Source organism: Anolis carolinensis, chromosome 3, assembly GCF_035594765.1.
Source record: "Anolis carolinensis isolate JA03-04 chromosome 3, rAnoCar3.1.pri, whole genome shotgun sequence".
NCBI lineage: Eukaryota > Metazoa > Chordata > Lepidosauria > Squamata > Dactyloidae > Anolis > Anolis carolinensis.
The window spans coordinates 66,376,356-66,404,266 of NC_085843.1; the positions used below are offsets into that span (position 1 = coordinate 66,376,356).

Below are 27,911 nucleotides of genomic sequence, written 5' to 3' on the forward strand. Positions count from 1 at the left end.
GACAAACCAAAACCAACTAAAGTCCCATGGCGATTGGTGAGTGGCAACGGGGACAGGACTGAAGTCTGGAAACCCCTAGCTACAGACCGGCACATGGGTGGTAGATATGGATTCAGTCATTCTAACTCAAGGTCCAAAGCAGTTGAGCAATTTGGCAGATATATCCATGACTGAGCAGCCCTATTTAGGATCCACTCTGCTCACCCCATATGAGAAGTGGACTAGAAAAAGTGCCCTAAACATAGTCTGTATTTCTTACTTAACCCTGACTGGATGGTCTCCTCCAGAGGGACCACCACATAGGAGTAAAAAAAGTATAATTTGGAACATGTAACATACAAACACTGTTGGATAACACAATGAATGCCCTGGATGTAGGACTGCTATTATTGCAAGGGAGCCGGGGTGCTTTAAGATTGATATAGCAGAGCTCCAAGAGACCAGGAGAGGGATAGCTTAAGGAAGAAAAGGGAAGTTACACTTTTTTGGAAGGGACTGCCTGAACAAGAATGTCGAATACATGGAGTCAGCTTTGCGATCAAGAGTGACCTGGTGAAGCATCTCTCTGCAGCATCTGTCAGCATTAATGTACGCCTCTCGATCCTCTGAATTTATCTTACCAAAAAAAGCAAACAACTATCATAAGTGCCTACACACCAACACTAGATGCTGACAAAGGTATCAAGGAAAACTTCTGTCAGCTGGATGTCATCCTTTCTGAGATGCTTAAGGAAGACAAAATAATCTTCCTGGATCATTTTAAAGTAAGTGTTGGTTAGTCCTGTGAAAAAGGACCAAGGGGAAAGACGGCATTGAAAACAGCAACTCAAATGTGCAGAACCCAACCTTGTTATCATCAACACCCTTTTCCGCCAAAAAATAGGTTTGAGGACATCATGGAAATACCCCCAGTCAAAGCATTGGCTCCAGAGGAACAGTGGATATGATCTTCACCAAAACAACAGCTTCAGGAAAATGCAGAGAACAAAATCAACCTCTTCTCAGTACATAGCATTCATTGCCTTTGCAAAGGCTTTCGATATAGTGAATCACAATGCTTTATGGACCATCCTCCTAAAATTGGATGACCTGATATATTTGTGAACAACCTGCAGCTTCTCCATGATGACATGATGGCAACAGTCTTGGACAACAATGGCTCCCAAAGTGATCAATTTAAGGTGGGATCAGATGTCAAACAGGCATACCTTATTGCCTCAACTTAATTTGCCATCTTTATAGCAATGATTATGCACCTTGTTGACACGAAGCTTCCCACCGGCGTGGAAATCACCAATTGGACAGATGGCAAGCTCTTTAACCTCATCAGGCTACAAGCCAAAAATAAAGTCACAACTTCTGTTGTAGAATTCAAGTATGCTGATCATAATACAGTCTGTGCTCATTCCGAATAAGGCCTACAAGCCACCTTTGCAGAATACAAAAGGCTTGGCCTCTCACTAAACATTGAGAAAACTAAAGTACTCTACCAGCAGATACCAACCAATTCCTCTAAAATGACAGAAATAAAGCTTAATTGCATTCTGCTAGAAAATACAACACCATCTGAACTCTGTGAGTACAGCATTTTTTAATGAAGCAAAGAGTGTTTGAAGATCAGGATATCTGTAGGGACAACAAGATACTTGTTAAGAAAGCTATTGTCCTCCTAGCTCTGTTGTATACCTGTGCAACATGGACCACCTACAAACGTCACTCTCAACTTCTGGAATGATTCAATCAGGCCATTGAGCTATGGGGTTCCTCAGGGTTCCATTTTGTTCCCCATGCTGTTTATCATATACATGAAACTGATGGGAGAGGTCATCCAGAGTTTTGGAGTACAGTGCCACCTATATGTAGATAACACCCAACTTTTCTACTTCTTTCCATCTAAAGCCAAGGAAACTGTCCTGACTCTAAACCAGTGTCTGTCATCCATGGACTGGCTGAGGGCAAACAAACTGCAGCTTAATCCAGACAAGACAGGTACCCTGGTCAGTTGGAAGGCAGATCAGGGAATAGGGATCCAGCCTATACTGGATAGGGGTCACACTCCCCCTCAAGACACAGGTCCACAATTTGGGTCCTCCTGGATCCAGCACTGAAACTGGAGGCTTGGGTATCAATGGTGTCCATAATGGCCTTTGCACAATTAAAAATTGTGTGCCAACTTCATCCGTTTCTTGAGAAGCCAGATCTGACCATGGTGGTACATGCCTTAGTTACATCCCATCTGGATTACTGTAATACACTCTATGTGGGGCTGTCGCTGAAGATTCCTTGGAAACTTCAGATGATCCAAGGATCTGTAGCTAGGTTTCTAACTTGGGCTGGCTACAGAGAGTGGACAACTTACCTGTTACAGCAGTTCCACTGGCTGCCAGTCTGATTCTGGGTACAATTCAAAGTGTTGGTTATGACCTTTAACGCCCTAGATGGTTCAGGTCTAGGTATTGGGCTGACCGCAGCCATTTGTAAAAACCTGTCCAGGCCCTGAGATCTTCAGGAGAAGCTCTTTTCTCGTCCCCACTTCCATCTCAAGCTCAGTTGATGGGAACAAGAGCCTTCTTGGTGGCTGCCCCTCGACTTTTTAACTCCCTGCCCAGGGAAGTCAGAATGGCCCCCTCTCTGCTGTCCTTCCAATGACAGGCTAAAACTTTTGAGGAGATGGAGTGGGTATAAATAAATTTATTATTTAAAATTTATTATTCTTATTTGGACAGTCTTTTAAAGAAGAAGGTTTTTAAGATCAAGTCAGGGGTGCTGTGGTTTTTAGCTTTGAATGTGTTTTAATGGATTTTAACTGAAATTTAATACTGTTATGTTTAATTTTGTTTTAATGTTTGCAAATTTGTTTCTTATAAATTGTGTGGTCAAACTTATAATGTAAGCTGTTTTGAGTCTCCTTTGGGAGAGATAAAGTAGACTATACATAATATTGATGATGATGATGATGACTAAAAAAAATAAGAGCTCTAAAAACAAAACTATAATGTAACTCTGCAGGAAAAAGGAAACACTAAATGCTGAAGTAGCAGGAAAGAGCTGTTTTAAATCTTTGTACTCTGACTTAGCTGCCACCCTAAGGGTTTGTTTGCTATTGGGCAAAACATACAGTTCTCCATGTCTTTTTTCTGAAAGGAAAACAACCAGTTTGAAAAGCAAACATGGCTGAGTAGGAAAACATTAAACAATCAATTTTCATACACGACTATGCTGAAGATGGAATGTTTCACACAACCATATATAATAGCTTAGCATTCGTAATTTAGCATTTAGTTCACAAATTGTCTTATAGCACTATAAATGTACAGCCCAGTGCTATATAATAGATCTTCTCTAGTATTCACTATGGCATCTTTCTTCAGCCCTCATGGCTCTTTGGCTGTCACTGGAATTGGTTTCTGCTATTTATTTATCGTTTCAGAAGCGAACCGAGGGTACAAGTTATAATGTATTTGCAAACACAAACAGAGTTTAAAAACTTGGCATTATACTAAATGTCCTTTGACCAGTAGCTGACTACTTGGATTGCCTCTGATGTTGCTGTAAGAAGGTCTTCCATTGTGCTTGTGGCAGGGCTCAGACTACATTGTAACAGGTGGTCTGTGGTTCGCTCTTCTCCTGCTGAAAAGAAGACAGGGAGAAAGAGGCTGTGAAGGGAAGATGGAATCCCACCAGTTCCTCCCTAGCAGTCATTATAGATAGTCATTTTGGTGCACTTTGATGGTGTTACCTGGTGCATTCACTCATTCTTCCATATTAATGATGCCACTTTGTCAAAACAATGTGTACATTTTATACGAGGTTTTCAAGTTAGATAAAGAAAGATACTTATTCACAAACTACACCGATATATTGGAATTTTCCATCATGAAATGCAGTTATGGACAATAAACTTTTATGGTTTTAAATGAGCAAAGTTATGAAGGTTAAGATTCTTGAAAAGAAACAATATTGATGTATGGGCATTTAGTGCCTTTAGTGCCAGAGACACTAAATATTTTATCTACAGAAAAAAAAATGTGCACCAAAAATTACTTTCTGTACATAAAAATGTATCTTGTTCCGAAAATGCTGTTTTCTGCACACGTAACAATCTCTATCAATTTTACACAGGGTAAGTGCCTAAATTTTCATTCGTCCAGGATTCTTCATTACAAGGTTTACTGATACTTGAGAAACACATTTTTACCATTTAAAATACAATTTAATATTATTTTTATGTCAACAAACTAAAAATACAGGATGTTTAATTTTGCTTTGGAGTTGCACCTGCCTCATACACATTTTGAAGAGTATACACTATAAAATAAGACTTTACTGGGTAAATCTTTCACACAGAAATGGCCCTTGAAGATGACAAAAAGTAGGAAAAATGAGAGAGCACAGTATCACATATTTGTTCATATGCACATCTCAAAGACTGTTCATAGTATTCATTTGGCGGAAAACTTCTGCTACACATGGGGAAAAAATAACATTTCCCCACTGATTCCACATTTTTCTAATTTTCTCAAAAGATTGGTGTCCTAAGGGAAGAAATGTTTCTTTAAGAACAAATATCTGAATGAGCTTGGAAAAGCCAATGGTTATGCTGGCAGAAGATGTTTAAGTCCAAAAAGTGTTATAACTTTATTGAAAGTTTTCCAGTCTATATCTTTTAGAAATTGTACTAAACTAGGTAGTATATATTCCAAGCATTCTTTCTTGCAGAAATTCTGATGAAAAATCCACAAGACTTACTTCTCAGATGATATAGGATTGCGCACTAGTTATCTGTGGTCTAAATGGAGAAATGATTCACCGTATGGCTAAAAAATAAGGAATTAATTATCCCACAGAGAGCAGGGACTACTTGTTTAATGTTGATGTTGTAGGACTGTGCGTTTTCTTAGAAGTAGTGTTGGTTTATCTGGGCATATGATTGAATAGCAAGGTGTTTCTTCATACATCTGACTCAAGGTTTTAAAATAATCAAAACATTTTCCAAATTAAAATAGAATACCATCATAAAATAGAAGTAATAGTTTCTGTCGGAATTATGCTTTTATTTCAGAAGTACAAATAGCACCCCTTTTCAGGATACACATTAAAATAGCATAAAATGGGCATCTCTCTTTTTTTAAAAAAAAAATGACATGATCTAGTATTAAACATGTTTTTGGTTTTAGTTTGTTAATATGACTCAACATTGAGAAAACCAGTTTTTCATTATTATGGTCATGACAGATTCAGAGCTTTTTCCATGAGGTTTTAAGTTACTTTTACAAGTGAATACATCTGTTGGGGACAAATAGGTTTTTGTGTTGGTAGTATAAAATCAAGAGGAATTATAGGGATGTGACCCAAATGTGAAAAATAACATTGCTTTTCCCATGTCCAACAAAAAAGCCATATTATACAAAACATGTATCAAATTGTCCATCAGAAAGTGCTTCAATTTAGATACAGGAACTGCAAATTTGAAACAAGATACTTTGATTCCCTAAAGGAAAGCATGACTTTGTGTGATGAAATGCCTCTTAAGCTGTTTGATTCAGTTACCTCTCTTGTTACCTCTCTTTAAGCAGTTCTACACAGACATAAATGTGACCCTGAACCAGTATGAAACATACTGGTTCAGAGCTGCATTACATCCAGACAGGGGTGCTGTCAACTGTCTCCATGGTGGAAAGTGGTCCCACAGCCCAGCTTCAGGACATCTCAGAATGGAGAAGATCCTGCTCCTCCAGCACCCCAAACCAGCCCTTGACCAGAAATAGCTCAGGGTTGCTTTGCTGAGCAAAACAACTTGGGAAAAGCAATGTCATGCCCTGTTTTCAGACAGTGAGGGGGAAGAGCAGGTGGAAGTGCCACTTTTGAACCTGAGAGTTGTAGCTCCCAGCAGCCACAAAACTTGGAGCTGGAAATACCACCTCTAAGCCTGAAAGTTACTCCCCTCAACAGCCACAAGTTGAAATCACAACTTGGTGAAACACAGGCAAGGGAGGGAGGGTGTCAGGAGATCCCAACACCTTGATCAGAGACATTTGGCAATCAGGACACAGGTACGGATGCTTGACAAAAGCCTCAATTCTCAAATATCAGCAGAGCGTTAATCAACAGTCTGAAGTCAAGCCAATAGTTCGACAGGTGCAAACATTAGCAAGATAACACAGTAGGGAAGCCAAGTGTCCATTTCAGGGCCATTGGCGGATTACCAGTGTCCAGAGTACAAGGTTGAATCAAAATCCATGAGATGAGGCAGGAGGCTGTGGTAGCATAACATGAAGCTATTATTTCCTTAGGCTGTTGTTATTTTTGTTAAATGTTATAAGAATGTAAGATCTGGGGTAGGTGAGTTCCAGGGGCCAATTTTCTATTCATAGTGCCATCCCATAGATATACAATCAGTCAGTCAATGAATTATAAAACAGGAAAATATCAAAAGAGGAAATGAGATTTGTATTTCTGTGGGTAGATTGGTTTCTTTGCCTATTTTTTTTTGACTTTGTGGTAGTTACATGAAAACCATAATTCCTGAAGAGCTTCCAGGAGTATAAAGACTAGTCAGCCTTCCACATTTTTGACAGAAGATTTCAAGACTATGTAAATGACAAAGAGGCTCAAAAAGTCCCTTCTGCAGAGACCAAGATATTGTGGGGACCTCCAGAATGAAATATGAGGCTGGATGAGGATTAATTTGTTTCCAGAATTTAGCATTCAAAAGCATACTGCCTATGTCCACTCACATTCCAAAAGTTAGGAAATTTGCAAGCTATTTTAAAGCACAAATGAATACATCTTCTTTATCAAGCATTAGCATAGATAAGATAAAATATTGCTTAAAAACCTTTTTCATGAGGTTTTTTGGCTACATTAGAGTACATTTCTGAAATAAAAAGACAATGCTGATAACGTCCAGTGTTGTACAAGAATTGATCATATTAGATATGTTTCAGTAAGTGAGCAGGGTGTGACATGTGCATAGCAGTTCTGTCTCCAGTAACATATACAACACATTGCCCCACAAGACTTTGTATTTTCAGTTAACATAAATAAAAAACCTTTGCTGTGACAGCTTAACACAAGAAGTGGCATCATGCAATAGAGAACCCTGATAACAGAAGTGTTCTGAGTCACATGGATGTGTCTGTTTATACAGTGGAAAGGATATAGAATTTTTGATCGTTTCATTTTTGATAAGATTTTGCCAAGCATTGCAAATTGGTTGGGACATTTGGTGAAAAATTGTTTCTGACACAAGAAAGTGTTTGAATATCTACAATTCAAGACTTGTTCTGTGCAATTTTGCATGTGGTTGATTTACATGCAAAATAGCGTTGTCTGCCCATGTCTGCATTTCTCTGCACAGAAATGCTCCTCCACTGAAATATTTTCCCCACTAAGAAAATGTTGTTTCCTGCACATAAAATAATATTCCTGCATAGAAATATTATTCTCGACACATAAAAAACTATTGTATATTCAAATCACTCATGTGTGAATTTTGCACAGAAAAAGTCCCCCAGTACAGTTTTTCCTGAGCACAAAACTAGAGGTTTTCCTGTAAAGGACACAATAATTCTGCATACAAGTATATTTTCCTGTTTAGAAAAAACTGTTTCCAGTACAGAAAATGTGTTTTCTGAATGAAGCTACCATGTGCACATTTTACACAGAATAAATCCTGAAACGATGAAACTTTCCATCCGCATAGGCACATTTACTTAACAAAAACGTAACAAGAATTGTTATATCATTTTAGTTATGATATGGACCCCCTTTTAGAAACACTTTAGAAATTATTTGCTGCTGCCCCCTAATTTAGTAATGAATATTGACACTTATTTTCATTGATCACACAGACCTAGTATCTATAATCAAAACAACATGCTCTCTATCATATATAATTATCATAACATTAAACTTGGTTTGTTATTAATCTGGATTACACTGGCATCACATATATATCACAGGTTATCATATAGGCATTCTTTTTTTTTCAAGCTGTATTGCCAGTGCATCTTTATAGCTTTCAGGTTCCCCCAAAAAGTGAGGAAGATACTAACACAAACAATAGTTTTAATAATCTCCCCCCCCCTCACAAGATAACAGCAGCTAGTTGTGGAATCATTTGGTTTGCCTGCTCCTCGACTATGGTAATTCTGTCTTCAGATCATGTAGTTGTATCCATTTCCCTTTGCTCTTTCAGGAAGATGCAAAAACTATAATTAGAATTCAGTGAATCACACCTTTTATTAGATCAGGATCACATCTTATGGAAATCAAGACTTCTCAACAGAGTGAGCACATACCATATGGTATGGTGAGATAGAATTTCACAACTTGCAAAAAAAACCCCATAAACTTATCTATCTATAATGATGTTTGAAAATAGCAGGTAGAGATTCGGATTGGGCTATGTTTCTGATCTATCTATGTTCCTGATTTTATGGTAAGGGAGTTGACTATATAGGCAGAATAATTCATCTCCCTCTATTACACAACTATGTACTGAAACTTTCCTCTAGTTTTTCATTCTGTAAAACCAAAGCTGGGATTAAAGTAGAAAAGGAAGGGAGACAGAAACAGCCAATTGAGTCTTCACTGTGGTAGCTGGTAATATAATTGAAGCAACACACAATGTTGTTGATGACAAGGCATGAAATCCACCAATGCTTTCAATAAAAATGCAGAGAATATATCTGAAGATATGTGGAATTCCTTTTATTTTCTGTATAATTGTTTTTTGTTATTATGTTCCTTCAGTTTTTAGCAATCCTATGAAAGAGGATCTTCCAGGATGCTCTATTATCAACAGCCATGTACAGATCAAGTCAAGGCCATGGCTTCCTTGATCATGTCAGTCCATGTATTATGTAATCTTCTCTTTTCTTAATGCCATCAGCTTTACGGAACATTATTGCCTTTTTCAGTGAGTCATTGTCTTCTCCAAGCTTTCCTGTCTTCTCATGATGTGGCTACAGTACTTCATCTTTACCTCTAATATCCTTTCCTCCAGTGAATGTTTAGTCATTTTAGGTTCTATTGAAAGTTCAGCTTTTATTTGCTCTTGTATCATATAATTGCCTTCTTGGCTGTCCATGGTATCTGTAGAATTCTCCTCCAACAACACATTTCAAATGAGTTTTCTCAACTGTCCAGATTTCATATCCATATAGAGAAAACAGAAGTACTATGGCACACACAAAGATGACCCTCACTTTGATATACCCCCAACCTTTTTGCGTTATACCTTGAAGTTCTTACCTAATTCCTTCCTAGCTGACCTCTCAAATCTTAGAGACCACCCACACTGCAAAATTATTGTAGTTTTACATTACTTAAACTGGGATTGCTTCATCCTATAGAATTTGTAGTTTGTTGTGGCATTATAGCTCTCTGGCACAAAACTACAAATCCCAGGATCCCACTGCATTGAGCCATGTCAATTCATGTGGTGTCAAATTGCTATGTTTCTGTAGTGTAGATATAACCTAAATATTGTTTTGATTTCTTGACTATGGTATCCATTTTATTGATGAGTGGGGCAAGGTATAGCATATTCAATTGTATGACCAAAATCACTTGTTTATAACCAATTGTTAAAAATGAAATTGTGAAGCTTAATTGACAACCAGGATAATATTAGACATTATAATTATTGTGGATATAGTGGCAAGAGTAATAGTATATCAGCCCCACAATTAATCTCTGAATTGGATAAGTGCGTCAAGCCATCAGCTAAATTTGTATGTTAATGAGGAATAAATTGGACAATTTCTCAGATATTAATATTCCCACTATATATATTATAACCACTTTGTGATGCCCTCTCAAAAATTGTCCTGTCCAGGAGCTCTTACTTTGATTTATCAGTATTTCACCTTTCTTTGCAATTCACTTTTGTGAAGGCAGAGTGATGTATGATGTGGAAAAGAGACAATAAAATTGTGTTTTGCACTGAACTTTTCCCTTAGTGATTCTCTTCACCCTTTTCAAACCTATTTCCAGCAGCAATGAGCATCTTGCTTCAAAGAAAGCCCTCACCTGCCTCCAGCAATTCCAGACAGCAACCTAGTTAGATGAGAGTTATACATAAGGGCACACCTCCCAAATCTTATTCTCTCCCTCTAAAATCTTATTCTCTCCCTCTCTTATTCTCTCCCTCAAATACCATAAGAGCTGTTCCAAAAGATATAAAACCATTCCTGTTTAGGCAGCCAGGGAAGCAATTTTGAGATTTCTGGAAAAGGCTAGCACTTTGCTAATCTTCAGTGCACACTGCCCAGAAGGGCACAAACCTTCAAATACATTCATAAACCAGGTGGAATTTTAATTTGCAGAAAACCTAATAAAGATTATTTTAAAAAATAAACCAGGTGAAGTCCAAGAATTCAATCAGTAGATTCATTGCTGGCATAAAAACTCAAAAGTATCTAGCTAACCCGCAGGGCTCTAACAGCCAGTTTCTCCAACACAACATTCATGAAATCTGGAGATGAAAATATTTAATGGATTATTATTGTTATGATGATTTAGGGGATTGACCATGATGACTTTACAGGATTCCTTCCAACTTTGTAATTCTCATCTCTTAAGATTATTTTTGGCAGAACTATTGTTGGTATGCTTAAACAATGTTATTGTTTATTATTATTATTAAAGTTATTAATATACTATATTTTTTCAATGTTACAACTCCATCAATTGTAAGACACACACTAATTTCAGTACCACCAACATAATATATTTATCTCACCCACAATTCTAAGACACACACCATTTTTAAAGATGTTTATGTTTATATGCAAAAAAAAAAAGTGTGTCTTAGAATTGAAGAAATACAATACTAGCTTATTCCCAAGACCGGTCTTCAAGACAGCTTGCACATTAAGAAGATTGCAGGTAAACACATGCAAAAAAGTACATTAATACTGAATTAAACTAAAAACATACACTTCAAAAGATTTTAAAATAATAAACAATACAATTAAAATAATACAATATTTACTGCACCTTTACCATTTTAAAACCTTGTCACAGTAATAATAAATAATAAAAGAAAATTCTGTTGTTTATTGTTGTTCAGAAAGTAGCTTTTTCGTTACAGAAAATATTTTTGTGCAGAATTTTTTAAGACCAGACATGTGTTTCTCAAGGTACGTTCTAAGTCTTCCAGAGACATTGTGGTATGTTTTCCCTGGAAATTACTAGAGATCTATCTTGTTGGAGGACCAAGCTAATTCCTATAGAACAGGCATGGGCAAATTTCAGCCCTCCAGGTATTTTGGACTTCCAACTCCCAGGAATCCCAACCAGCTTACTGGATGTTAGGAATTGTGGGAGTTGAAGTCCAAAACACTTGAGGGGCCGAAGTTTTCCCATGCCTGTAATATAGCATTTCTAGGGATCTTTGGGTCCTACAGTGGAACTCTATGAGATGCTAGGATCAGATGTGAAGTAATTTAATGGAATTCAGTTACATCCTGGTTTCACATTAGCATGGTCCATCTGGGAACATATTACTATATTTTTCTTGGATGATTTTAGATATTTGGAATGCAACTCATACAGCTAATGATAATGTATTGAACATATGAATAAACACTCATTAAAATTAAAATATAAAATTTACTGAATGCATTTTAACTTTTTCAGTAGTTTATATGTTATCGTCTGTAAGAGAATGGTCTCAGCATCTGGAAGATCAATCTTTCAAGGAAATATATAATGTAAACTGTCTATAATTTTATTCAGAGACTCACTAAAATGGATTTTTTTTGTTTTTAATGTTAAGTGACACCTTGTTAACCCTATCAGAGAATCATAGCATCATAGAATTGTTGTGTGTTTTCTGGGCTGTATGGCCATGTTCCAGAAGCATTCTCTCCTAATGTTTCACCCACATCTATGGCAGGCATCCTCAGAGGTTGTGAGGTATACTGGAAAAAACTAAGCAAAGAAGGTTTATATATCTGTGTAAGGTCCAGCATGGGAGAAGGAACTCTTGTCTGTTGGAGGCCAGTGTGAATGTTGTAATTAATCACCTTGATTAGCATTAATTCCCTTCCCAGATTCATTCCTGACTTCTTCCTGCCTGGGGGAATCTTTTGTTCAGAGGTGTTAGCTGCCCCTGATTGATTCATGTCTGGAATTCCTCTGTTTTCAGAGTGTTGCTCCTTGTTTACTGTTCTGATTTTAGAGTTTCTACTGGTAGCCATATTTTGTTCATTTTCAAGGTTTCCTCCTTTCTGTTGAAATTGTCCACAAGCTTATGGATTTCAATGGCTTCTCTGTGTAGTCTGACATGATAGTTGTTAGAGTGGTCCAGCATTTCTGTGTCCAGGTTGGTTCATCAAGTGCTCTATTATGGCTGACTTCTCTGGTTGAATCAGTCTGCAGTGCCTTTCATGTTCCTTGATTTGTGTTTGGGCATTGCTCTCACCTCTGCGAGAGTCTGCTGTATACCATGCAGCTGTGGACAAGTCTACATAGGGACCACTAAACCTTCGAGCTTGTCAAGATCTCTTTTGAACCATGGTGCCCAGAATTGGACATAGTATTCCAGGTGATGTCTAACCACACCAGAATAGAGAGGGACAATGACTTCCCTTGATCTAGACCAGTGGTTCTCAACCTGGGGTTTCCAGATGTTTTTTGCCTTCAACTCCCAGAAATCCCAGCAGCTGGTAAACTCCAGATTGAGAACCACTGCTCTAGACAATATATTCCTTTTGATGCAATCCCATTGGCTTTTTAAACTGCTGCATCACACTGTTGGCTCATGTTTAACTTGTTGTCCTCAAAGACTCCAAGATCTTTTTCACATGGACTGTTGTCGAGCTGGGCATCACCCATCCTGCATCTTTTCATTTCATGTTTTCTGCCTAAATGTAGTATTTTACATTTGTCCTTGTTGAAATTAATTTTGTTATTTTTGGACTAGCTCTCTAATATGACAAGGTCATTTTGAATTCTGATACTGTCCTCTGGAGTATTAGCTATCCCTCCTAATTTGATGTAATCTGCAAGCTTGATAAGCATGCTCTGTAAACCTTCATCCAAGTCATTAATAAAAATGTTGAACAGTACTGGACACCAGGACCGAACCCTGCAGCACTCCACTAATCACTTTTTTCCAGGATGAAGAGGAACCATTGCTGAGTACCTTTTGGGTTCAGTGGCTTAACCAATTACAGATCCACCTAACAGTAGTATTGCCTAGCCCACATTTGACTAATTTGCTTGCAAGAAGATCATGGGGGGACTTAGTCAAAGACCTTACTGAAATAAATATATGCTACATCCACAGCATTCACTGCATCTACCAAGCTTGTAACTCTATTGTAAAAGGAGATAAGATTAGTCTGGCATGACTTGTTTTTGGGAAATCCATGTTGACTTTTAGTAATCACAGAATTCCTTTCTAAGTGATTGCAGACTACCTCCTTAATGATCTTCTCCAGAATCTTTCCTGGTATTGATGTCAGGCTGACTGGACAGTAATAGTTTGGGTCCTCTTTTTTGAAGATAGGGACTATATTTGTCCTCCTCCAGTCTGCAGAGACTTCTCCAGTTCTCCAAGAATTCTCATAGTTTATTGCCAGTTGTTCTGACATGACTTCTGCTTTTTCCTTCAATACTCTTGGATGTAGTTCATCTAACCCTAGAGACTTGAATTCATTAAGAATAGCCAGATATTCCTGGACTACTCCTTTACTTATTTTGGGTTGCATTTCTCTTGTTGCCTTGTCCACTCTGTATTGCTCAGGTTGAACACCAATCTTATTTTGGGAGAAGACTAAGACAAAGAAGGTGTTGAGCAGCTCTGCCTTTCCCCTATTCCCTGTTAGCATTTCACCATCTTCTCCATCCAGAGGCCCCTTTCTTCCATTTTCTACTGACATAAACAAAGAACCTTTTTTACTTGTTTTAATCTCTCTGGCAAGCCTGAGTTCATTTTGTGCCTTAGCCTTATGAACCTCTTCCCTACATTTGTTTGAATTCCTCTTTGGCCATTTGTTTGAATTCCTCTTTGGTCATTTCCCATCTTTTCCATTTCTTGTGCATGTCTCTTTTAAATCTTAGCTCAGTTAAAAGTACTTTGGACATCCATTCTGGTTGTTTTATACTTCTCCAATTTTTTTCTCCTTGGTGGCACTGTTTGCAATTATGCCTTCAGTATCTCACTTTTAAGAAATTCCCATCCATCATTAACTCCCTTCTCTTTTTGTATTCCTGTTCATGGAATCCCTCTCAGTATTTCCTTAAATTTCCTGAAGTCGGCTCTCCTAAAGTCTAGAATGTGTGTTTGACTTCTCTTAGTTTCACTCTTTCTTTGTACCACAAACTTCAGGAGCACATGGTCACTCCAACCTAAGAATCTCAGCACTTCCACTCTATAGACCAGATATTCAGTGTTGGTTAGGAGCAGATCCAAAATAGCAGATCTGCTTGTTGCCTCTTCTACCTTCTGGACAATACATTTGCCTGCAAGTCAAGTGAGGAATTTGTTGGATTTCATACTCTTGGAAAAGTCTGTTTTCTAATAAATATCAGAGTAGTTGAAATCCCCCATTACTACTATATCTCTATCAGGAAAAACTTGTTTGAAAAAGAAGGCTCCATGTATGTCAGATTCCATACCTAAGAACTGTTTTTCAAGCTTAAGTGTATTAATTGTATTGTCATATACTTTGTATTTATATTATTTTGCTAGCTCTGTTTCAATAGAGGAAGCTACAGGGAAAGCATGAACTTTGGGGATTCCTTTCGATGTTGATCATGGTCCTCAAAGATTGTGTGTGTGTGTGTGTGTGTGTGTGTGTGTGTGTGCATGCCTGCATGCACAGAGAAAGGGAGAGAGATGTTTACATTAAAAAGTGAAAATATTTTAAAACTCAACATAACCTAGCACATACCAAAAGCATATGTTGGCAGACTTTAGAGTTATTTAAACTTTTCAAGGAGAGCATTTAGTTTTAAGTTCACAGGCTACCTCTGTGAAGCAAATACTGAAAACATGACTTGGGCTGCAGTCTTTAACTTCCTTATTCCCATTAAACTCAGTAGGGCTTATTTCTGAATAAACATGATAAGGGTTTCTCCATTAATCACTCAGTTTTTCCTCCCTGGTATATATATAATGGAAACACAAATGAAACCTTACAAGCTTCTCCTTATGTCTGCACTCAAGGAAAGCAAGATGAGAAAGCCATGGGCCTGAGAGAAACTTGTCTACATAGCTGTGATTTAGTTTTATGTCTAAATTGGGCCATAATAATAATAATAATAATAATAATAATAATAATAATAATAATAATAAAACTTTATTTATACCCCGCCACCATCTCCCCAATGGGGACTCGGGGCGGCTTACATGGGGCCATGCCCGGGAAAAATACAATATAACACAATATAAAAACAACAAATCATAATACAATTACAACAATACAATAAAGAATCATATACAGTACAACACAAAATCCAAAGAGCAATATAACAGGGCAGGCCGCACGAATACTCAGTTAAAACTCGGGGTGAGAAAAGGATAAGAAAAAGGATAAGAATAAAACCACAGGGAACTAAGGAAAAGATAGCATAAGTAATAAGTAAAATTTGGAGTCTGCATTTCTTTAGTCTTTGGCTCCATCATATACTATTTTATATAGCTGAAATGCCCACTGGAGGTTTTTTCAGGACTATCATGACCAATATCTGAAACTATTGAGCAGATTATTATTTATGGTAATTTTATGGCACATGTGGGAATTTATTCCATTTGGTTCCATTCCTCCTCCAAAACTGTCTGCTCAATTTTATTTATACCCTGACTTTCCCTTAAAACTGGGACTCAAGGTGGCTTGCAATTTAAAAGTGCAATATTGTGAAAACCAGGTAGAGGCCAACATAAAATTAGAGCTATTCATAAAGTCAAAGCAATTCAAAGAACCTGCTTTAAAGGGATAAAAACAGATCAGATCTGTAACTTCTTAAAAGTTATTTCCTTAAAAATATATTTTCTTCTAAAAAGTTGTTTCTTTAAAAAGTTTCTTTCTAAAAACATGTCATATTTATTTTAAAGAAGAGTGCCTGCCAACAGTAGGCAGAAAGGAAGGGTCCTTTCTAGCTTTCCTGGAAAGAAGTTAAGAGCCATGGAGTAGCCAGAAGCTCTATGCATCTCTATGAACTAAGCTGGTGGACCTAAAAGCTTGGCGAACAGGCAGGCTCTTACAGAGAGATATAGTTTGTCAGATATCCTGGAACTATGCCATATTGGGATTTGTAGGCTATAACATCACTTTGAATTGCACACAGGAAATGGCAGCCAGCCAACAGAAGAGTTCTATGGTCCCTGATATTCCATTACCATCTGTATGATGGGGAGCCTCTCTTCAGCATGATTTGTAACTAGTTTGGTAACAATAAATTTTATTGCTAACTGTGGAGGGAGAAAATGTTCTCCAAGATTTCTTACCTGCTTTGTAATGCTGATCGTTGATAACACATTCTGGTGCCTTATTGTATTAACAATTGTCATTTCCAGGTCCATCCATAAGGCAAAGCTGGATGGATTTGCAGCTGTTCCCTCTCTGAAAACTCACAAATTTCAACAGCTTGAGCTTTTAGAGCAGCATAGGAATAACGATTATACCCTATTATAATAGGTGTAATTGTCTGAAATTGAGAAAACCTTCACCAAACAAAAGGAGATATAAGGCACCAGAAGGGTTTGTACCAGGATACTAGCAAAACAGGTTTTATGCTTAATGTCACTGGAATTGTTCTCAGGAACAGGAGCTGTTGACCTAACCTTTGGTGTGCAACTAAGATAGTGCCCAGAAAAAATATGAAGTAGCCTAAATATCCTAAAGGCACTAGATCCTGTCTGATTTAGGAAGCAATTCAGGGTCAGCTCTGGTTAGTACTTGGACAGGAAACTGCCAATGAATACCAGGTGCGCTAGGTTATATTTCAGAGGAAGGAATTAACAAACATCTCCAACGATTCCTTACCTAAGAAACATCTATGAAATTCAAGGCATTAGCATATGTTGGCAGGTGACTTGAAGATGCGTATACAGAGTTCATCTGGCTAGGAAATCTGAGAACCTACATGGTGTTACTTATAGTGCATTGGTGCTGCTTTAACACCACTTTAACTACCATAGCTCCATCATCAGGAATCCTGGGACTTCCAGTTCTGTGACATATTTAGACTTCTGTACCAAGTATATTTAGTCACCATGAGGTCTTTGCAGGAGCTTCTATATCAGCAGTAACTACAATAATTAAGAATTTTGTAGAATTAAACTATGTCAAATAAAGCAGTATCAAAGTGCTATAATTGTATTTTATAAAAGACACCTAAGCATAAGCAGTTTACCATCAAAGCAGCTGCTTTGTCTTGTATTATTCTCACAGGTCCATGGACTGCTCCTTGTCAGCGGGGATGATGAGTAGCAGAGTGAAATCCAAAAATTCACCATCCCGGTTCACCTCCTTCTCTCCAGACTGTTTCCCCATGTGGAAAACAGCACTGGACAAACTCACTCCAGCAGACGAAGTCCAACTGTTGATTTACTTTATTTACATGATCTATTTACAGAACAGAGCAAATTCAGTCCTTTCCCCTCCATGAGTCCTTTCCGAAAGACTCACATGCACACACACAGCACATTGCTCATCGCTGTTCTCCGCTCGACACAGGAAAAAAACTCCCACTACATTCCACAGGAACAAGATAGTAAGTCCCGGTCAATACACACTTGACCCCATTGGTCCTGTGATACATCAATCATTGCAGACTCTCATTAACTCCATAATTGCTGAATCCAGATTGATTTTAACATTTCACAATACACAATACCCTGACAATTCCCCTCCGAAATGTTCAAATCAATTCTCTACATATACTTTAACACTCTACACATTTAATCCGTATTGATTAGTCCCAGATTATTCCTGAATTCTTCATGTTTGGCGACAGATAAAGCTTTTGTTAAGATATCTGATATGTTAACTTCTGTAGGACAAAATTCCAATCTAATTAATTTTTGTTGAACTAGTTGTTTCACTTTGTTAAACTTTACTCCAATATACTTTGTTCTGTTTTTCAAATTCTCTGCCTCTACCATGGCAATACATGCTTGTGAGTCTTCTTTCATACAGATTGGAGTTTCACATTCTTCTCCCAAGTCCAGCAAAAGCTGCCTCAGCCATTGTAATTCGTTTACTGCTTCAGCTAGTGCAACAAACTCAGCTTCTGTTGTGCTTAATGCCACACAACTTTGTTTTCTGGATCTCCATGCTATCATGCTTCCTGCATATTTAATCACTATGCCTGTCACTGATTTACTTTCTTTATCAGTGGCAAAAGAACTGTCTGCAAAACATTCAATTTTTTCTTCACCACCACCTAAGACTAAACCTTGATCAATTGTTCCCTTCAAATACCTAATAACTCTTTTTAGTGCAATCCAATCGATCATCCTAGGTTTGGAAACTCTCTGACTAAGAAAATTCACTGCGAAACTAATATCTGGCCTTGTATGATTTGCAATGTACATTAAGCTCCCAATGACAGAATGATATACTTCTGGTTTCTCAAACAATTTATCTGACTCTAGACTAACGAAATCAGTTGTCATTGGAGTGGATACAGTTTTTGCATTGATTAAATTACATTTTTCAATCACTTGCTCAATTTTCTTTTTCTGACTCAAGATTATTGTACCTTCTGCAGATCTACTAACCTCTAGACCTACGTAGTTCTTCAGGTGACCTAAATTTTTCATTCTGAACCTATTTCCAAGTTCCCTCTCAACCTTTTTAATTGTGTCTGGTTTTTGAGCTATAACACATAGGTCATCCACATAAAGAAAAAGGCCTACCCATTCATCTTTGGTACCTCTAGTGTAAACACATGCATCTGCAATGCTCCTATTAAACCCAACTTTACACAACTCATCATGTACACACATATTCCAAAGTCTCGCTGATTGCTTAAGCCCATATATCGCTTTTCTAAGAAGACAAACTTTGTTACCTTTAACACAAAAACCTGGCGCTTGTTCCATATATATTTGTTCCTGCAAAGGAGCATTAAGGTAAGCTGTCTCAAAAACAAAATGCTGTACTTGCATTTGCTTCTTGGCTGCTAGCGTTAGCATCAATCTTAAACTTTCAGGCTTGGCTGTAGGAGCAAATGTTTCATCATAATTCTCAAACCTGGATTGAGTAAACCCTTTGGCCACTAGCCTTGCTTTGTACTTAATCTCTCCATCTGGAAGAATCTTTTTCTTATAAACCCATTTGCATCCTACAACCTTTTGATTACTGGGCCTATCTACAACTTCAAAAACCTTTTGATGTTTCAAGGAATTGAATTCGTTATTCATAGCCTCTCTCCAGTCTTCTGCATTGGGACTGTCCATGGCCTGACTAAAACTCTCTGGTTCATCATCATGCTGTATATTCATTTCTCCTTGAAACATTTTGGGACCACCATATCTATCAGGTGGCTTTCGAACTCTTTTGCTTCTCCTTAAAACAATATTGTCTGAACCACTAAATTCCTCATCACTGGATTGAGGCCTTGCTTTTCTATATCTCTTTCTCTCTTTTAATCTTGTGTGGGGCGAGGGAACATCTTGGATACTTTCACTGTCTGAGAGTGATTCTTCTCCTCTCTATGAACCACTATCTGTGTCCTCCCCTTCATTTTCAATGTCTTCATGACTAGTTTGTATGAATACTTCCTTGTTACCATGTATTTTCTCCCATCCACTATGGGTCTCAAAATTGGCACTTCTGGAGAGTACCACATTTCTGCCTCCACCATAAAATCTGTACTTGTTGCCCATATATCCCACAAATCTCAGCCTTCTCCATTTGGGCTGACCTTTTCGTCTCTGTTGGGCTGGAATTAATACCTGGGCGAATTGGCCAAAAATTCTGAGGTGTTTTAAATTTGGGGATCTTTCATACAATGCAAAAAATGGGGTCTGTTTAATGGCTGAGCACCACACCCTATTGAGAACATGATTTGCTGTTAGAAAAGCCTCTCCCCAGAGGCTATTAGGTGCTTCAGAATCTCTTAACATGCAATCTTTCATAACTTGGAGTACCCCTATTCTTCTTTCTGCAAGCCCATTTTCAGCTGGTGTGTAGGGATTGGTGGTCTTATGTTGTATGCCCATTTCTCTAAGCCAGTGTTGGAAGTTATTTCCACAAAATTCACCCCCTCTATCAGTAACCAGACACGATACTTTGAAAGGAAATTCCTGTTCTATCATGTTCACCCATTGTCTAAATTTTTCAAAAGCCTCACTCTTATTTTTTAACAAGAAGACAAAACTATACCTAGTAAAACGATCTACTATCACAAAAATATATCTTGATTTCCCTTCACTTTCTGGATAAGGGCCTCCCAGGTCTGCATGTACAACTTCAAATGGTCTTTTTACTCTGAGCTTACTTTCCTTTTCAACCGGAAAGGATTTTACTTTAGCCTGTTTACAAATGGAACAATCTAAAAACTTGTTACACTTTAACATTCGTAAATCTGGGCAAACCTTTGCCAATTGTTCCAAACCACGAAAACTTACATGACCCATCACTCTATGTAAGTAATGTGCACAGGAATTGTGAAGTGGTACATTTAAATTGTTAGTCACAAAATCTTTTCCACTTTCATGGTTCCTCTCTGGATATCCGTCATTATCTGCGGCCATGAACACATGGGGCTTAGTTGTTGTTGACAAATTCCTTGCCCCTCTGTTCCCACGAGAACTTTTAGCCTTGTTGTTTGGGCAACTCCTGGCAAAATGCCCCGGCCTGTTGCAGACAAAACAACAGCGTGTTTTGACCTGATGTACTGCAACTTCCTCACGATTCCCAGAAACACCATCTGGACCAAAGCCGACCACTTGCGTCCCCTCCTGGTCGCACTGTGCCATCGTCTGCTTCTGGGTCACTTCAAATGCCCTCCGGTCCACTTCTTCTTGGATTCTCCCACACACTGAATCCAAAGTTAAATCCTGGACTCTCACATTCTGGAAAGAATGTACCAGAAAGTCCCAGTCCTCAGACAAGCTGCACAGCACCAGATAACACTTCTGTGCTTCAGAATATTGTAGGCCTCTTTCCTCAGCTCCAATCAATAATTGCTTTAGATTGTCCAAATGTTTTCTGACATCCTGGCCCTGAACAAGCTTTGCTGAAAACAGCCTCTTAGTCCAAATCATCTGGGACATGCAAGTCTCCCTCTGATGGACATTTCTTAAAGCTTGCCATATCTCCTCAGGAGTGTCCTTGTTTCTCACATGGACAAGTTGGTTTGGTTGAAGGCACAGTATCAAATATGCTTTGGCTTTCCTCCTGTGCTCAGCATTTTGATCTGTTCCATCTAGTGTATTATGCAAATCCTGTGCTTCGAGTAAAGACCGCATCATTACAGACCACGATGCATAATTTTCATCAGATAGTTTTCCATGCTGGAAATGAAGCTTTCTCCAGCCATCTCAGCCATCAAGATTCAACACCCCAAGCTCCCGGTGAATCAGCTGCCTCCGTGACCCTCGGTCCCCGGGATTAAGCCGTACTGCCACTTATTCAAGTGCAGACTCAGGCAGTCACAATCTTCTCCTGCAGCTTCACTGGAGCTCTCTTTCGGGTCCCCTCCGTCTCTGGAATCCCTCTCACGGCCGCACAGTTGCTGAAAGCTCACCAGCCATCAGCATCTCCATCCACTGCGCAGCGGAAGCGTGCTGGGCCCATAACCCACTGTCAGCGGGGATGATGGGTAGCAGAGTGAAATCCAAAAATTCACCATCCCGGTTCACCTCCTTCTCTCCAGACTGTTTCCCCATGTGGAAAACAGCACTGGACAAACTCACTCCAGCAGACGAAGTCCAACTGTTGATTTACTTTATTTACATGATCTATTTACAGAACAGAGCAAATTCAGTCCTTTCCCCTCCATGAGTCCTTTCCGAAAGACTCACATGCACACACATAGCACATTGCTCATCGCTGTTCTCCACTCGACACAGGAAAAAAACTCCCGCTACATTCCACAGGAACAAGATAGTAAGTCCCAGTCAATACACACTTGACCCCATTGGTCCTGTGATACATCAATCATTGCAGACTCTCATTAACTCCATAATTGCTGAATCCAGATTGATTTTAACATTTCACAATACACAATACCCTGACATTCCTTTCCTGGGGCCTCTCTGCACTGGATTGTGATCCTTCACATGTTAACAATTTTTCATGATGAGCCCTGCGCTTACTATCTCCCTCTGACTCCAATTCCAGAAACTGGCCTATGCCTGTTTTAGATCTTCACTATTGTCTTTTTGTTACTCTCACTGGCTGTTTGAAGGTTTTACCTTGCCATTGCCACCCAACCCCCAAAATAAAGAGATTACACAACAGTTATGGGTTGAACTATTAGCAACTTTTTAAAAATGTTACCTAATTAAACTTTGTAACTGTAGATAGTTCTAAAGGGTGGCATGAATTTGGTGTGGATAAAACCGAGGTAGTGGCCCTGCCTGGCCTACCCCTTGGCTAATTTGGGTGAAAAAGCTGGATCCCCTGCTGAACTAATCCAGGCGACAGTTAAAGAAAATGTGATGGAGAATTCTGCCCCAAGGATTTGTTGAGATCAGACTCTCCCCATTCCTCTCATTCCATTTCCATTCACCCTCACCTTGGTTATTTGAAAAGGTGATGGTTTCCATTCCTGGCCTACACCCGAATGGGGGTGGCTTGGGTGTACACCAAAATGTGAAATCCCTTGCCATTTTCCATTGTGTCCTATTTAAAAAACACTCCATCCCAATTTGCCCTCTACGAACAGTATAGGATAGGCGGAAAAAAACTCTAGAACATAGGGGGGAAATTCCTACCCAGCCCCCAAAGGCGACCAATTAATTATACTGTTAATGGGTAGAAGGGGTGGGTCAGCTCGAAGATCTAGAATGAGCTTGAGGGAGTGGACTGCTACCCATGTAGCTCCACCCCCAGAAAGTAGTTCCAGCCAGAACTACTTTCTTTGGTGGAAAAATACTTCCCGCTCCCAGCTCTGCGGGGGGAGGGAAGTCCATTCTAGCAATAAATAGAGGCTGGATGAAAGGTACTAAATTAACATATATAGAAGATTATGTTTGTGTAAAAAATGGGCACAACATTGTTGGATCACATCTGTTAGAGCCTTGGCACAGCACTGTACATGGATCCAACCATTAGGCAACCTACCTGCCATCTGATGACACACAAACACCACGCCCGATAATTTAAAGAACATCAGCATAATGACGATAATGGGTTGAAAGGTATTCTGTAACTCCCACTGTTACAGAATATTTAATGAATATACACCCCTATGCTAGGCTTGCCCTAAGTGCTTCAACCCCCATGGAGATTTCCAAAGCAAGAGACACATAGACCACAGTTTCTTTCAGCATGGATCCAGTCCAGTGTCCAAACCATCATGTCAAAGTTGTGACAAGGATGAGGTATCCACATACCAAAATTAGCAACTCACGACATGAGTACATCAAAAACAACAGACACAGCTCAAGGCAACTGTGAGAAACCCTGTTGCCTTGAGGTAGCAGATATATGTCCCTCGGGTGGAATGCGGCCAAGATTTCCAACCAACCAGAATCTATATTGGGTACCTTTTCCTGATAGCATGTGTTTGTTGCTGGACTGCAACAAGGATTGCTCATTGCAGGAAATTTATTTATTTTGTGTCAAAAGCATTGCATAATAAATACATTTCACAATGTTCGACCTTATTTCTCTCACAGTTAGCAGCAACTTCCCGTCACACATTAGGAGGGGCAATGCCAGCTAACTTGTATAGTTTATCAACAGGTGTAATCCTGTGATTATTCTGCATGTTTCATTCAGTGCTATGTCCATCTGCTTCGCATGGGCAGACTTGTGCCAGAAAGGACAGGCGTACTCAGCAATTGGGAAAGACAAGGCCAGGGCTGATGTTCTTATTAATTGTGGGTCTGCACCCCATGCACTGCCAGTAAGTTTCCACAGGATGTTGTTGTGTGCAGCTACTTTGTGCTGGGTGTTCATGCAGTGTTTCCTATATGTTAGTGTTCAATCTAAGATGACACCAAGGTATTTAGGATGGAAACAGTGTTCTAGCTCTTGGCCTTCCCAAGTAACTTTCAGTTTCCTGTAGGCTTCATGGTTACGTAGATGGAAAGCACACACTTGTGACTTGGAAGGGTTAGGCTTCATGTGGTTCTCTTTGTAGTTGCTGGAGAGATTTTTCAAGGCATTAGTGAGCTGTTTTTCAACTGTTTCAAAATCTTTTGCTTGTGTTGTTAGGCCTAGGTCATCAGCATATATAAAACTCCTTGTGAGTGGTGGTTGTGGCTGATTGTTTGTGATTGTTTGTGAAGATGTTAAATAAGGTTGGTGCAAGAACACTGCCTTGGGGTAAACCATCCTTTTGCCTCCTACATCTACTTTTCCTGCCCTGAAACTCCACATAGAAGCTGCGGTTTTCCAGGAGGGTCTGGACTGTTTTTGTAAAGTTAAAGTCCCGGGTGATATGATAGACTTTATGCAGCATTTTCTATGTTGCACCGTGTCATAGGCTGCCGTAAGGTCCACAAAAACTGTTCCTGTGATGCAGCCTTTCTCATAGCCTTCCTCGATATGCTCAGTCAGATGAAGAATTTGACCTGCACAATTTTTCCCTGGTCTGAAACCTGCTTGTTGTGGAATAAGCTTGGGTTCGATAACAGATCCTAATCGATTTAATAGCATCTTCTCATATACTTTATATAGATGACGTAAGAAAGAGATTGCTCGGTAGCTCCTGGCATTGGGGGCATCTTTACCAGGTTTTAAAATAGCAATGATCTTAGTTTTCCTCCATACTCTGGGAATCTGTTTGTGTGCCAAGCATTGATTGTAGAATTTCAAAAGCCAAGTGTTTGATTTGCTCCATCATTAAGTCATCTAGGCCAGGGGCTTTACAAGTTTTACATCACTTGATGGCTTCTCTGAGTTCTTTCAGGTTTAGAGGAGAAGACAACTGGTGGGTTTCAAGTTCTGGCACCATGTTGATTTTCAGCTTTACTCTACTGCGGTTGGTTTTCCCATTCTGAATTAGCTGGTGAGCTATCTGGTCTGGTGTTACGTTTGCATGCCCATGGTTGACCAGAGGGTCACTATCCAGGCGTCTCAGCAGTTGCCAGGCTCTTCGGCTGCTCTTGGACATATCAAGATTGTCAAGCAGCTATATCCAGCGGTCTTTCTTAGCATTAGCTAAGGCTGTAGATAATTTTTGACCTGCTACTATAGTCTCATCGCAGTATAGATTCTCTTGAAATAGTCTGAGATATTCCTGTAGCTGATTTAGCAATTCTTCATTTAGGCCTGGTAGGTAACTTGTGCAACAGCCTCTAGGGATTGCAGGAAAGGAGTCCTCTTAATCCTCTTCTCCTGCAACCAGAAGTTTAAGATAGTCTGAAGAGGCATCCCAATACTACATGAAGTTAAGTTGATGGGTACACATAAGAAGGCTTTCTCTGTAGCAGTGCCTATACTGTGAATCTCCCTACCCAGGGAAGTTAGGCTGACCCCAACTCTTTCAATCTTGCACTGGACAACACTTTGAAATTACTGTTTTAACTATTTAAAAACTGGATTCTATAATTGCTTTTAGAATCTTTTGGAGCATTTTAAAGACGATTGTAATTTGTTTAAAAATGTTTTTATCTTTGTATTGTTTCATTGAGTTTCCTTTCTTCTTCACCTTGGAAGGCCTTGAGGGTTAGGAGGTGATACAGAAAGATTATTAAATAAATAAATAGCCAACAAAGGGAAATTTCCAGTAAGATGAAAGTCTATGCTTGTACATGGGGCTGTAATGAAGATTTTAGGTGTATCTTTTTGCTTAAATTAAAAGAATGCTTATAGAATATATGGAAAAGGAATTAAGCTATGCTTTTCTACCTAAAAGTAGGGATTTGCATCAGATAGGTTTGTGCTCAGGCACAATTGGGGATTTTTATATAGAACAGAGTTCAGATGTTGAACTGTGATACCCAGTATTTACTAATGGCTAGGCTGACAATGTCACCTAGGAGTTATATTTTAACAGCACCTGAAGGACCACACAATCACCAATTCTAATATAAAGGTATACAAGTAGGATTTTGTTTGTTTGTGTGCCTTTGTACCTCTATCTGAGTTTTATGGGGCCAACTGTAATTGAATATTGCAAATACAGTTCCAGCCTTTGAGGAGGTGATGGCAAACCTCCTCCGAACAAGTCTTGCTAAGAAAACCTGGTGATAGGTTCACCTTAGGGTCACCATAAGTCAAAAACAACTTGAAGGCACATAGCAAAAGGAGTAACAACAATATATCTTACCAATACAATTTTTTATACGTGAAACATATACATACATGATGCTCCATTAGTTCCAAGTATCCAATGAGATGCCAGTGCAAGGCTTGAGTCCAGGATTCTTCTGATGGTTAGTTGTAGTGCAACACTTGGATGAAAATCTTCAAACCATACTTAAAAAAAACCCAAAATAGAACAAATACAATGCAGAAATTACACTACAGAGAATTTGTTCTTCATTCCATCCTAAATACACAACTGAAAATAACACTACCTTATTCAAAGAAAAAAAGGCACATTCCTTAGCCCTGGCAAGCCAGTTCTCTAGCTTCAACAATCTGAACTCAATCAGCAAATTCAGACCTTCTTTATAGTTTCGTCACCTACTGAACCAAACCAATACCCTTCAAGTTGACTGTCACTTGTGCATATCACTTACAACAACCCCATACATCTCATAAGGTTTTCTTAGGCAACCAGTACTCTAAGGCAGTTTGCTCAACCAAGAACAAATGCACATTTTCCAGGAAGCATGCACTGCATAGTACTGTTCTTGGTAGAAGATAATATTTCAGGAAAACTTTTCTGCCATTATTGATATTGGAAACATCATTAAACCAGGGAATCCCAAGATTGGCTGCAACATATTTTTTAAATTATTAAAAGTCATAAAAGTCTATGGTCAATTTGTAAAAGATACACTGTTACAGAGATTGCTTCTCACCAGTATCAGTATGTATATATGCATGTGTATATGTGAGTTTTGAGGTGGAGTGGGATGCAGAATATTCAATATCCAGCAATAGATTTTGTTTGTCTAACACCCTTCCTAGGCCAGGCACTGTATTCCAATGCTTCAATCTATTCTCAAACCCTCTCTTCCTCACTGGAAGTTTCAAGAATCACATATGCTCATCTTTCTTTTATTGCACCAGGAGAGAGGAAGTGGTTAAACCTAATGACTGCTATATGACAAAAGCAAACAAGGAACATATTTTAACATGATAGAGTGCCGTGCAGAGTCATCACAGCCGTGGTGCATAGCTCAGAGCCGGAAAGCAAACAGCTGCTGTAGCCTGATTTGAGTTAAAATAGTGTCAGTGTTTAGTCTGGCGCACTGCTTCAGGAGAGATTGGCAGCTGGGTCAAACACAGTCATTCCATTGGCTCCTTTCCCAGTAAGCTTCTGCTAGCATTTAGGTACTAGTGCAGCCTAGGCCCTTTTCTCAGGGATAGCCTAACATTTAATCGCACCCTCCTTACTCGTTTGGTTTTGTTTCTAAAAACCCTGTTTTTCTTTAAGAAGAAAAAAAAATCAGTATTCTGCAATCTCCCAGCCTTTGTGTAAGAAGCAAGCGTTCTGCCTTGAAAACTGATGCATCCTCCTCCCAACATGGTGCAGAAAGAAGTTTGTTACCGTCCTGGATTAATAAAAGGAGCCTTTATCGGTTGTGAAAGAATATCTGTGTGCTTAAGCAGGAAACTTTTTGATCTGCAGGAAAGCCAGACGACATCTAG

General features: G+C 38.9%; 1 long non-coding RNA gene across 20 annotated transcripts in view; it reads left to right on the top strand.

Moving 5' to 3' along the window:
* The window catches only part of LOC103278377 (uncharacterized), a 526,052-nt gene that overhangs the window by 237,391 nt on the left and 260,750 nt on the right, over nucleotides 1-27,911 (top strand). For 2 of the 20 annotated variants that reach the window (XR_010004171.1, XR_010004169.1), the window contains exon 3: nucleotides 1-27,911. The exons of 16 other annotated variants lie outside the window; for them this stretch is intronic. This is a non-coding gene — a long non-coding RNA (uncharacterized LOC103278377). 2 more of the 20 variants (XR_010004166.1, XR_010004167.1) reach the window with 2 other exon arrangements.